This window comes from Dama dama, chromosome 11 (assembly GCF_033118175.1).
Source record: "Dama dama isolate Ldn47 chromosome 11, ASM3311817v1, whole genome shotgun sequence".
NCBI lineage: Eukaryota > Metazoa > Chordata > Mammalia > Artiodactyla > Cervidae > Dama > Dama dama.
The window spans coordinates 20708437-20721264 of NC_083691.1; positions in this window are offsets into that span (position 1 = coordinate 20708437).

The following is a 12828-nucleotide window of genomic DNA, read 5'->3' on the forward strand; positions in this document are numbered from 1 at the left end:
TTGACATGCAACCAACATAAAAATTATAAATGCAAGGTTTTATATTATTTTTCATTTTAAACCTTCAAAATCCACTGTGTTTTCCATACTTGTAGTATGTCTGTTACACGAGGAACATGTCACATGCTCACCAGGCACAAATGGCTCAGGCCTGCTGGATGGCACTATTCAGGTCTAGAGCCTGTGTCTTTAGCAATGCAGTGTTTAGTGGAACAATCTAGACAGTGATTCTAGGACTATTTGTAAACCTGTTATAACTGACTATGGAACTCTAATGGATAGAACCAGTATAACAAAATTAAGAGCTGGAACAAGATGAAGAGAGAGGGTTTTGAATTTCCTAACTCCAGACTATTTCCAGAGAGGTAAAAATCTTAGGTTCCTCCATTTCTTGCTCCAAAGATCTCAGCTCCCTCCTTCCTGGGTCTCCATTTCTATTTTTTTTTTCTTAAGAATGAGGTGGTGGCAGAAGGTGGATCAATACTAATATTGATAACAATATTGAAGATGGATCAATACTAATATTGCACCTAAGTCTTATGAACATAGGGTTTCTCTAAACATAAACTGAACACAGAACATACAACCAGGTGGCAGTCAGCAACCTGGATGTCACTTTGTACAATTATACACTATAACAAGTCCAAGCTATTATAATCATGACAATTTAGGAGCTCTTCTCAAACTTTCTAAAATTCCCATGAAGCAAATCCACAGTCTGCGTTGCTAAATGATCTCCCTGAATAAAATAGAAGATTGCTTCCTTTCCAACACAAATAATATTTATGCTTACATGTAGGTCAGAGTCAGCCAAACAGCTCTTGTGTCTGAGAGTCTATTTTAGACTTGGCTGTCATGACAACCATGGGATTGGGCCCAGGTGTCTTCTATCTCCTGACACAGACAGCAAGTCTGCAGGCCTGGCTGTGATTTCTGGGGAGCGGCGCTTAGGAACTGCCGTAGGATGAATCAGCCCACTTGGTCTTGGCAGGGGTGCTGGCCTCACAGACCGAAAAAAGATTCTGTTCCACGTGGATCCTGAATTTATCAATTCAGATTAGCAGAGGGCACAGCGGGGAGGGTTGGGATTACTAATGGGCTCGTTTTCCACAGTACTGCAGGAGTAAGAAAAGCTGAGAAAGCGTCCAGAGCAGAGTCCAAGAGATGCTTGCTCCTAGAATCCAGATATGAAGTTTCAGACTGTTGGGCTAACATCCCAGTCCAAGGGCACAGGTTCTGAATCAATTCCCTAGGAGGGCAGCCTGGAAGAGCTCACAGTCCTCCTTCTAATCCAAAGGGCTCCACTTGAGTTTAAGCTTCCTTGGTGGCTCAGACAGTAAAGAATCTGCCTGCAGTGCAGGAGCTGCAAGAACTGCGATTTGATCCCTGGATTGGGACGATCCCCAGGAGGAGGAAATGGCAATCCACTCCAATATTCTTACCTGGAGAACCCCATGGACAAAGGAGCCTGGCAGGCAACAGTCCCCGGAGTTGCAAAGAGTAGGACATGACTGCATGACTAACACTTTCACTTTTGACCTGAATTCAGCCTTGGGTATCTAAGTGGGCTCGTCCTGCCCGTCAGAGTTTGCTGCTTTGATCAGATCACCCTCCCTACGACAATGGTTCTCAAATCATGCTGTAAAACAGGATCACCCAAGGAGCTTTCAATACTCCTGGTCCACTGGCAAAGCCCCATTTGCATTAAGTCAGAGTGTCTTGGAGAAGGGACCTTGTGAGTAAAATTCACCATCATGACTGAGATGCACTGATATTGAATGAACATGGAAGGCATGTGGTCACATACAGAAGCTTGGCTTATAGATTTTTCTTACTATCCTAATATATATACTAATACAGACTTTATTGGTTGAGCTCTAATAGGAATTATCAAAACTTTTGGTTTTGCGTCCTTTCCACTCTTATTAAAAATTTCAAGATACCCTTGTTTTATGTGGGCTATGTCTATTGATATTTATTATACCAGAAATTAAAGCTGAGTTTAAAATTTTTATTTTATTTATCTATTTATGTCTGTGCTGGGTCTTCATTGCTTCGAGGGCCTTTCTCTAGCTGTGATAAGAAGGAGCTACTGTAGTTGCAGTGCGTGAGCTTTTCATTGTGGTAGCTTCTCTTGTTGCAGCACAAGGGCTCTAGGGCTCAGGCTTCAGTAGTTGAGGCCCATGGGCTGAGTAGTTGTTCCCAAGCTCTAGTAGTTGTGGCACATGGGCTTAGTGGCTTCATGGCATGTGGGATGCTCCCAGATCAGGGATCAAACCCATCTCTCCTGCATTGGTAGGTAAATTTTTTACCACTGAGAGTCCCTTGGACTGCAAGGAGATCCAACCAGTCCATCCTAAAGGAAATCAGTCCTGAATATTCACTGGAAGGACTGATGCTGAAGCTGAAACTCCAATACTTTGGCCACCTGATGCAAAGAACTGACTCATTTGAAAAGACCTTGATGCTGGGAAAGATTGAAGGCAGGAGGAGAAGGGAACAACAGAGGATGAGATGGTTGGATGGCATCACTGTCTCAGTGGACATGAGTTTGAGTAAACTTGGAGTTGGTGATGGACAGGGAAGCCTGACATGCTATAGTCCATGGGGTCACAAAGAGTTGGACATGACTGAGCTACTGAACTGAACTGAACTGAGCCACCAAGGATGCCCCAAAGTTGAGGGTTTTTTTTGTCTTTTATTTAACACAAGAACACACCAGTACATGTTCTATTGGCCATCAGAACAGTGATGTTGTCATACATCATGGAGGCTTTAGAAAAGCCCACAGTGACCCCACAGAGAATATGAGTCAGTAAAGAATTTTGTCATGGACAGTTTTGACCTGTGGATGCCCTGCAGAGGTCATAAAGATGCCAGTATATTTGTGGATCACATTTTGAGAACCATTGAGCTAAATGTTCATGATTTTGAGAAAAATCAAAACTTTTTCTTTCTGTGAATAGTTTCTCTTTTTACTGATCTCTTTTGTTTGTTCGTTTTGGGACTCACAAACACACCAACTAGACATATTTCTTACCAAAGAATGTGGATTAATTAATTCTCAGAGTATGCTGTAAAAATACAGAGCAAGAGAATATTTTCTAGCAAACTGTTTTCTATCTTCTTCCCTTCCTCACCTCTCACCTCTGTGTTCTCTTTACCCATCCTGGGATGTCTGGAAATGCATGTGTGCTAAGTCTCTTTAGTTGTGTCTGATTCTTTGTGACCCCATGGACTATAGCCCACCAGGCTCCTCTGTCCATGGGCTTCTCCAAGCAAGAATACTAGAGTGAGTTGCCATAACTTCCTCCAGGGAATCTTCCTGACCAAATGATCAAACCCTCATCTCTTAAGTCTCCTGCATTGGCAAGTGGCTTCTTTACCACGAGTGCCACCAGGGAAGCCCTCGTGAAATAGCCGCATAATAAAAAGTCATTGACAGCACACTACATGAGACGGCTTAACTCATTGCATCCTCGCACTCTTCTAAGTTGGGAATTGTTCCAATTTTATAGATGGGGAATCAGAATCTCGAAGAAGTTTAATCCTGGTGTGGTTATACGTCTGTTATATGTTAGAACAGAGGGTGGGCGCTACCTGTACCCCCAGGACCTGGGTCTCTACACTCCTTATATGCAGCCCACATGAGCGCCAAGTTCACAAGCACCATCAGAACTGCAAGTGCCCTTGAGTCTTTTTCTGCCTCCTGGCTGAAATGTAGACAGAAAACAAAGAAAGCACACACACATCCAGCGGTATCCAGATATAATTCTCAGTATATATGTATATTATATATACACACACACACACACACATATATATATGTATATGTGTGTGTGTGTATGTGTGTGTGTGAAGTCGCTTCAGCCGTGTCCAACTCTTTGTCACCCGGACTGTAGCCCACCAGGCTCCTCTGTCTTTGGGATTTCCCAGGCAAGAATACCAGAGTGGGTTGCCATTTCCTTCTCCAGGGATCTTCCCCTTTCAGGGATCAAACCTGTCTCTCTTCAGTCTCCTGCTTTGCAGATGGATTCTTTACTGCTAAGGCACCAGGGAAGCCTATATATATATATATATATATATATATATATATATATATATACACACACACATATATATAACCTATATATATAGGCATTTCCCATTTATTAAATTACATGCCACACAGCTCTATCATAGCTGTATCATTTAATATTTTTTAAGATATGGAATTGTCAGCAGATTTCAGAGCTGGGAAAGACTTTAATGTTCATCAAGGCCAACCTTCTAATTTTACAGAGCAGCGCTCAGCAGTTGGGGTGTGCAGGCTCTTTTGCTCCACGTTATGTGGGATCCTAGTTCCCTAACCAGGGATCAGACCTGTGTCCCCCAAATTTCAAGGTGGACTCTCAACCACGAGATAACCAGGGAAGTGCCCAGAGATCCTGATTAATTTGTCTGGGCAGTATATTTTCAATTCTCCCCAGGGTTGAGTCCATGTAGCACGCACGGGCTTTGGTTTCCGAGCGTCTAGGTTTCATTCTGGATTTCATCACCTTGGTGCTTCATGATCACAGGCAAGCTGTTTATCAAACTTTCCTGTTTATCAAAGAATACCGAAGGACCTGGAGGACTCACACACACAGCCAAGGCAGTGAAAGAACCTCCTTCCAGCTCCCACAGGTGTGGAGAGCAGAAGGGCTCAGATGTTCACGAGGGGGAGCCTCCTTCTTCGTGTTCCTGGGAAATAGAAGTCTGTGAGTTCAGAGTGGCTAGTTGTCCCTTCCTTGCTCCTTGTCTAGCATATAACCCCACACAAGCAAAAAGGACTCTGAACTTGGCTGAACAACGAGGCTTTATTATATAGCTGCCAGCGTGATACAAAGGGACCTCTGCCCTTGGAGGTCGGTCTCCTGCCTTTCTCATGCACCTCTCATCTCACCTCTGTCAGCGGTGCTTTTATTGCCCCGTGGCGCCAATACTTTTATGTCTCCTCCTGTCACTTTTTCTGCATCTTTTCATTTAGAAAAGATTCTAACTATTCCTAGGGCTCCTGACCACCACCATCACTCTGTTCCTATGGAGGGAGAGCTCTGATGGGGTCAACCAGATGCACACAGAGGACACATCTTCTTCTTTTGGGGGGCTATTGATGGTGCTGCTGCTGCTGCTGCTAAGTCACGTCATGATGGTGACTGCAGCCATGAAAGTAAAAGACACTTGCTCCTTGGAAGAAAAGCTATGACAAACCTAGACAGTGTATTAAAAAGCAGAGACATCACTTTGCTGACAAAGATCCACACTGTCAAAGCTATGGTCTTTCCAGTAATCATGTATGGATGTGAGAGCTGGACTATAAAGAAAGCAAAGCACTGGTGAATTGATGCCTTCAAATTGTGATGTTGGAGAAGACTTTTGAGAGTCCAGGGGACAGCAAGGAGTCAAATCAGTCAATCCTAAAGGAAATCAACCCTGAATAATCATTGGAAGGACTGATGATGAGCTCCAATATGTTGGCCACCTGATGCAAAGAGCTGGCTCGTTGGAAAAGACTGTGGTGTTGGGAAAGATTGAAGGCAAAAGAAGAAGAAGGCAACAGAGGATGAGATGGTTGGATGGCATTGTCGACTCAATGGACATGAGTTTGAGCAAACTCCAGGAGACAGTAAAGGACAGGGAAGCCTGGTGTGCTGCAGTCCATGGAGTCACAAAGAGTCGGACACAACTTAGTGACTAAACAGCAACAACAACTTAATGACAACAGAAACTTTCAGGCTTAATGATTCTTTTCCCCTGTGGTTTCTACCATAATTTTTAGCTGTTTGCTGATCAGTCTGAGTAAGCTGAATCTACCTTTTAGCCTTCAAGCCTTTCAGCAAATTTCCTTTTGAGTTGGCATGAGCTCTCACTGAAATTGGTGTTCCTTTGGATATACACCCACTGGAATCTTCTTTCAAGAAAATGGGGATGTGGAGGGACTTCAGGAACATTTGGTGTTTTATAGATGCCAAAAATGGGATTCTGGAGTCCTAAGATGGGCACATAGGATTTCTGACCGAGTTCTTAGTTTTGCCAACTGTTCATGACACTAACAGACATTCAACCTCTAAGCTTTGGTTTCTTTAACTGAAATAAAAAATGAAAATGACACTATTTTACAGGATTTATGTTAGTTGATTTTTTTCCCTTCTTTTCCTTTTGAGAGCTAGATTAAGATTTCAGTTTATAGGCCTTTCTGCTGATAGCTAATGAAACCACTCACTCAGCATGCTTTCTATTAGTCTTCCCAGAAAAATAAGAAACTAGAATTTAAAGAGGCCTGAGAAGTATTTTAACTCAGAATGTACTCTCAAATACATAATCCACAGAACAACAATAGATTTATGGAGCTTTTAACAATAGAGGTAGAGGGTGAATCTTAAGGAAAGAGATACACTTTTAAGATTTACTTTATCATGTGCTTTTCAAAAATGAGAGCTATATGATATTTAATTTTTGTTAGGTTTCAGTAATCTGCTGCATGACTTTTCCGAGGAGGGGGATGAGGCACAGAGAGGTGAAATGACTTTCCCAACACCACAGATGCACTTCATTTCAATATAATCCTTCTACTTGAGATGGTTATTTATTTTTCATTAAGTTTACTTCAGAGGAAATTTATAATAATAATAAAGACTGGGCTGGATGGCTGCAATCAGCCTTGTAAAGATCTTTCTTGCTTTGGACATTATCCTTTAGTTAATGAAATCCCACTTTAAGTATAATGAGAGTGATATTGTCAGGTCTGTGTGTTAGAAAGTCCCTCCTGATTAAGTGTGAGTATGGTGGGGAGAACTGAGGTAGAATGGAGGAAAGAGATCAAATGGACGTCAGATAAAGGACAGTCACGTGGGTGCTCCAGCAGCAGGGCTCCACATTCCACTCCATCCTCTTCTCCACCATTTGGGCAGCTCTGGATGAGTTGGGACTATTTCCCTTGCATGTGAATAATAATACTTTCTCATATTCAAGAATTTCTCTTACTCTTCTTGTGAGTTTGCTTCTTGGGCTTAACACTTTACAAAACATAACCAATTGCAAGAGGCTCTCTGACAGTTACTTAAAATGCTCCTGAGAATTCTACAGTAAAAGTCCCTCCACTCAAGTTTCCTGAATGCCTTAAATAAACTACATACCTGTGCACAAGCCTCAGAATAAATATCAAATTGTGTAAAAGTATTTCCTCCCAAACATACAATTATTTTGTTGCTCATAGAAATGTTTGCAGCATCTAAGTCAGTCTCAAGTCCAGAAAATACTTTGAGATGGATAGAATTATACCGGATTATACTGGGTATTTTTTTTTAAACCTTTTTATTTTATATTGGAGCCTAGCCAATTAGCAATATTTTGATAGTTTCAGGTGCATAGCAAGGGGACTCAGCCATACATATACATGCATCCACACTGCTATATTTAAGATAGATAACCAATAAGGACCTACTATATACCACAGGGAACTCTGCTTAATGTTATGTGGCAGTCTGGATGGAGGGGAGTTTGGGGGAGAAGGCATCCTGTGTTTTAAATGAAGGTCCTGCCACCAGGAGGTTGTACCCGCCACACCCCCCTCCACTTGTCCCATGTGGTCCTGACTATGGTCCAAGAAAAAAAGAATGAGATTTGGAAGCAGCTTCTGAGAGTTACATCACTTCTTGACTCTATCTTTAAGCAATTTATTTCACCTGTCAAGCCTGCAAAGAGCTTGGCTACGATCGCAAACTCAGCAAAAAGTAAGTCCCTTCCACAGTCCCTTATCTCACAGGGTTTTCTAAGGGGACGATGCACATGGTAAGGAGACAGCTAACTCCCCCTCACATCCCATCTTATCTTCCCTATTCATTGCAAAAAAAACCAGCTGTAAGCTGAGCCCTTTTCTGAGCGAGGCACCTACGTCCTTGATAAGCCAAGAGAAGATGCCAGAGACAGACTTCCTTGCCTACATAGAAGAAGCAAACCAAGGGAAACAGGCAGTCAAGAAACTAGTTGACATTTCTTTGAAATTAACCCACTTGGCCACCTACAGAAATGAACTGCCTTTCCAACACCCACTGCTTCCTACTTTTGCTGGATTGGCGGCTTTGATCCGGAAATCCCAGGTGCCTGAGTGAGGGGCAGAGCTATGAGAATTCAAGCAGAATGACATTTTTCAAGAAGACTTGGATTAGCGGGGGGGAAAACGCTGCCAAGCTGAAAACCTTTCAGGATGGAGGAGCGGTAAACGGCATAAGCAACATCATACCTTCAACACGATTTTATTCACACTGAAATGATGCTAACCTTTGTGTGAAGGGAAACTTGGGCTCCGCCGTCAACATTTCCCTATGTCTAATGCTAATGTTCCGCTACCCAGCTGCAAAACCCATCTGCACCATTCTAATGCTTTTTCTCTCTTTCCTGCTCTGGTTATTTTTCCGGGCATGCTTCCTTAAACTGTCAGAACTTAATGTTACTTTACAGCCTTGAGCCAAAACTTCGTAGCTTGAGGAATAGCTGAGCAGCAGACCTAAGTGTGGGCTGACCCCTTTTAACATACACGTGCTCATGAGATAAAGAAGGAAGAAATCTGAGACTGTGATATTGTTGTGGAAAATGGTTTATCCTTATCTGAACTCACTTGGTGATCTTGGAGTCTGCTCATGAAGCTCCCTTTGCTGAATCACCCTCTCAAGGGTGTCCGGGCGGGTGATTAACTCAGAGCACCTAACACAGGGAACTACAAAAGAAAACAAAAACAAAAACATCCTTAAAGTCCATGAAAGCAATGGCCTTTCTCTATGTTCTGTAGACCTTATAACAATCCTATAGGGTTAGTATCATTAATCTCATTTTACAGATATGAAAACAAGGGATCATAATGTCAGGGATCATAATGTTTAATTTACCCAGGGTCCCAGAACTAGTAATTATGGAGTAAGAATTTGTATCTAGATTTACTTACTTTCGATATCTCAATGATAGTAGCTGCCATTTTTTGAGTATTGAACATGCCCCAAACACTCGAAGGATTTTTATATATTTTATCCTAGTTACTCCTTATAATTCTATCCTTATACCTATTTTAAGATGAAAAAATGTGGGGCTTAGAGAGGTTTTGCTACTTGCTCATCTAAGTCAGGAACAGAACTTTATGTGATGGAGAAAAAGTGGAAGGCAAGTGAGAGTTAAATGTTCTTATTACACATGCACCAGATGTTAGGAGAGTGTACACTTCAATTACTATGTTTGATCTTGAAGAGTTTCATGATAATAACCTAATAATATGGATGCAGTTGAGGAGCAATTTTAAGCACTTTTAGATCACTAGGCAATCCTTCTGCCCACAAAAGATTGTAGCGTGGGGCTAATAGATGCTTTACAGTAACAGAACAATTCATATTCAAGTCAGATGAATTTTCCTCTTTGTAATTGTCACTCTTGTCACACCTCACTCACTGAACTTCAATCAGTAAGTGTACAAAAGCTTCTGAGCAGAGGGATAGTTATTCTAGGGGGATGTGGACTTACTTCCAGTAACTTTGAACTCAGCTCATATTTATTGATGCTTGGTATTCATTCAGTTGGGGCTTCCCTGGTGGCTCAATGGTAAATAATCCCCCTGCTAATGTAGGAGATGCAGGTTTGATCCCTGGGTCGGGAAGGTCCCCTGAAGAAGGAAATGATGACCCACTCCAGTATCCTTGCCTGGAGAATCCCATGGACGGAGGAGCCTGGTGGGCTACAGTGGATGGGGTCAGAAAAGAGTTGACCACGACTTAACAACTAAACAATACAATTAATTCTGTTACCGCATGTTGTGTATTGTGCTTGAATGTTTCAAAACAATTATCTTATTTAATATTTGCCATCATTTGTGATAGCATTATTCTCCACCTTTCTCAATAAAGAAACTGAAGCCCAGTGAAATACAGGTCATAAAATGAAGTGACAGAACAAGAATTTGACTTTAAGACTTTAGTCCTATGCACCATGCTTTTATTAAGACACCATGATGCAAACTCAGGACTTTCTGACACTTTCTAATTCTGACACTTCAGTTCTAAAATGGTTGACTGAGTATTTGGATGTGCTCAGACATGTGTTGGTTCGCTACAGTCAGTACCTGTGGAAGCTCTGTTCCTTTAATTCCTCTCGGGTCCTTAAATACATATAGTAATCTAGCTTGCTTAACCTCTTACTTAGGCTGGAAGAAAAACAGCCTTTTTAAACCCCCTAATTCAGTTTTCATAGCACTCTGGTGGGGAATGAAGGGGATAAAAAGAGGGCACACAGACCAGTTTCTAAGGCTTCCAGCTGTGTGCATGAGGCAGTAGGCTGGAAGGAAATTCAGAGAGCTATTATGGTATGATTTTAACAAGAGAAACACCTTTTTAAGTTCATTTCTGTTGGCTTTGTGCAGAAACCAGCCCTGAGGTTCCTGCAAACCCCTTTGTGATGGAAGCCATTGGGGACTGCTCCATCACAGGCATCCACTTTCCCTCCAGTGTATTTTTATCATCTCTCTGCAATGTATATAGAATTCAAACCACAGATTCATTAAGCAGGAACAGGGTCTGCTCTTAGTCAACCTAAAACATCTGTCATATTGTCAGCACTCATTACGTCTTCAATAAAGTATTACACTGAGAGTATTTTAGTTTTAAAGGATACTCCCATTCTATTTTTCAGCAGGCAAGCGTGGGCAGGTGTTTTCTGCACTGGTTTATAGCTATTATTGCTTTCCATTATCTGCCTTGGATAAAACTGGCTTTTCACGAACTACCATTTACAAACTAATTGATTACAGGTGAATGTAAGGCAAACATTTTACTGACTCAAGAGCTGTTGGCTTTTATCTGATCTAATCTTTAAAAGATAGTCATTTTCTTTCCAACATAATTCCACAATAATAAGAGAACAGACTTTGTATGATTTCAATACCTTTAGATAATGAAATTTTTGCACTTTGTTTTATGTCCCTGGATGTGTTCCACTGTCTCCTAGTTTATAGTCTACGGGAACTTGAATAGAATTTGCATCCTATTGTTATGTGAAAATTATATAAATCTTAATTATGTTTAATTGTTTCATGGTGTTTTTCATGTCTACTGTACCCTTCTATTTTTCTGTATGTTCATTCTATTAATTTTTGAGAGTTCGATATTGAAACTCCAACTAAAAATTTATCTACTTAAAAATAATTGTAGTACATAGTGGAACTATATGTAGCTTTGCTCTGTATTTTCCAAGTCTCCTGTAAAGGTGTTATCACACTTTAAAAAAAAATTAAAAAGAAAAAGAAAAAAGAGAATCATTTTAGGAGTACTCACTATGTGTCAGAACTTCTTTCTGTTCATATCCTTATTTTCCTCTAGTCTAAGAGCAATGAAGCCGTTTCCCCTACAAAGGTTATGGGAAGCTGAAACATATGAAAATTGTTTTGTCTAATGTCAACAGTTTCACATGGCTCAATCTAATAACACATGTGAAACATAGTAGTTAACAAATATGTGTTGGATGGACAAATACATGGAAGACAGACATCTAGGTATGAATTTAGTCAACTAAAATTCTTAAAAGGGGTAAGACTGGCAATCTGGTAGCAGAAAATCACTCCTCTCCATCTCTGTGTCCAAAGGGAATGGAAGACAAATCAAAGTACATTTGTTGCATTCCCTCATTCATTCGTTCACCCTTTAGGCAATTACTTATTAACAGCATCTGCTATGTGAAAGCACCATGCTGGTTGAGCGCATGCAGAGAGCCCACTGTCAAATGTAGACACAGAGAAGTCAGCCAATGCCCATGGTTCAGAGAGGTAATTGATGCTTTGTGGAATTCAGTACAAATGGCAGGAACCCTCAGATGATAAGCTGCTAAAGCCGCCTTGTATGCAAGAGACAGCTGAAATAAGTCTGTGAGAGACAAGTTTCAGAGATTTCAGGAAATGAAGATGCTCCAGAAAGAACAAACAGCATCTAAAAAAAGCCTGAAGTTACCACTTTCTGGTGACAAAAAGATGAGCTGAGTTGGAAGAAGGAGGCAGAGCCAGGCCAGGAGAGTCCTGTTAAGGAGCTTGTATTTTGCCTTGAGGGAAATGAGGAGACACCTAGAGGTGTAAAACAAGGTAATAGCTTGATCAGCTTTATGTATTTGTTGTTTAGTTGCTAAGATGTGTCTGACTCTTTTGCGACGCCATGAACTGTAGCCCTCTAGACTCCTCTGTCTGTGGGATTTCCCAGGCATTAATACTGGAGTGGGTTGCCATTTCCTTCTCCAGGGAATGTTCCTGACTCAGGGATCGAACTATGTCTCCTACCTTGGCAGGCAGGTTCTTTACCAATGAGTCACCTGGGCGGCCCCATGTACTAGAACACATCATCTAAAAATTGATTTGAGAATATAGTTCTCAATTTCAAAAAAAGAATGGGAGTTTTGCTGGACTTGCATCAAACTTGTAGGTAATTTTGGTTTAAGTGTGGTGATTTCTTTACGTCTTTACTATCTTGAGTCTTTTAGTCTACACACTATTATCTCATCATTTTGGGGTGTTTTTATGTTTTCAAGTTAGTGAGAGAGTTGGTTCAAATCATGGGTTCCACTGTGGCTGAAATCGAAGTCTCTTTCATCAGGGATTCAGACTTAAAGAGACATTTCTCCAGAGAAGACACACAAATGTCCAATAAGAACTTGAAAAAATGTTCAATAGCACTGTCATTAAGGAAATGCAGATGGAAACCACAATGAAGATCACTTCATACCCACTAGGATAGTCATTTTAAAAAAAAACTTAAAATGGAAAACAAGTGCTAACAAGGATGTGGAGAA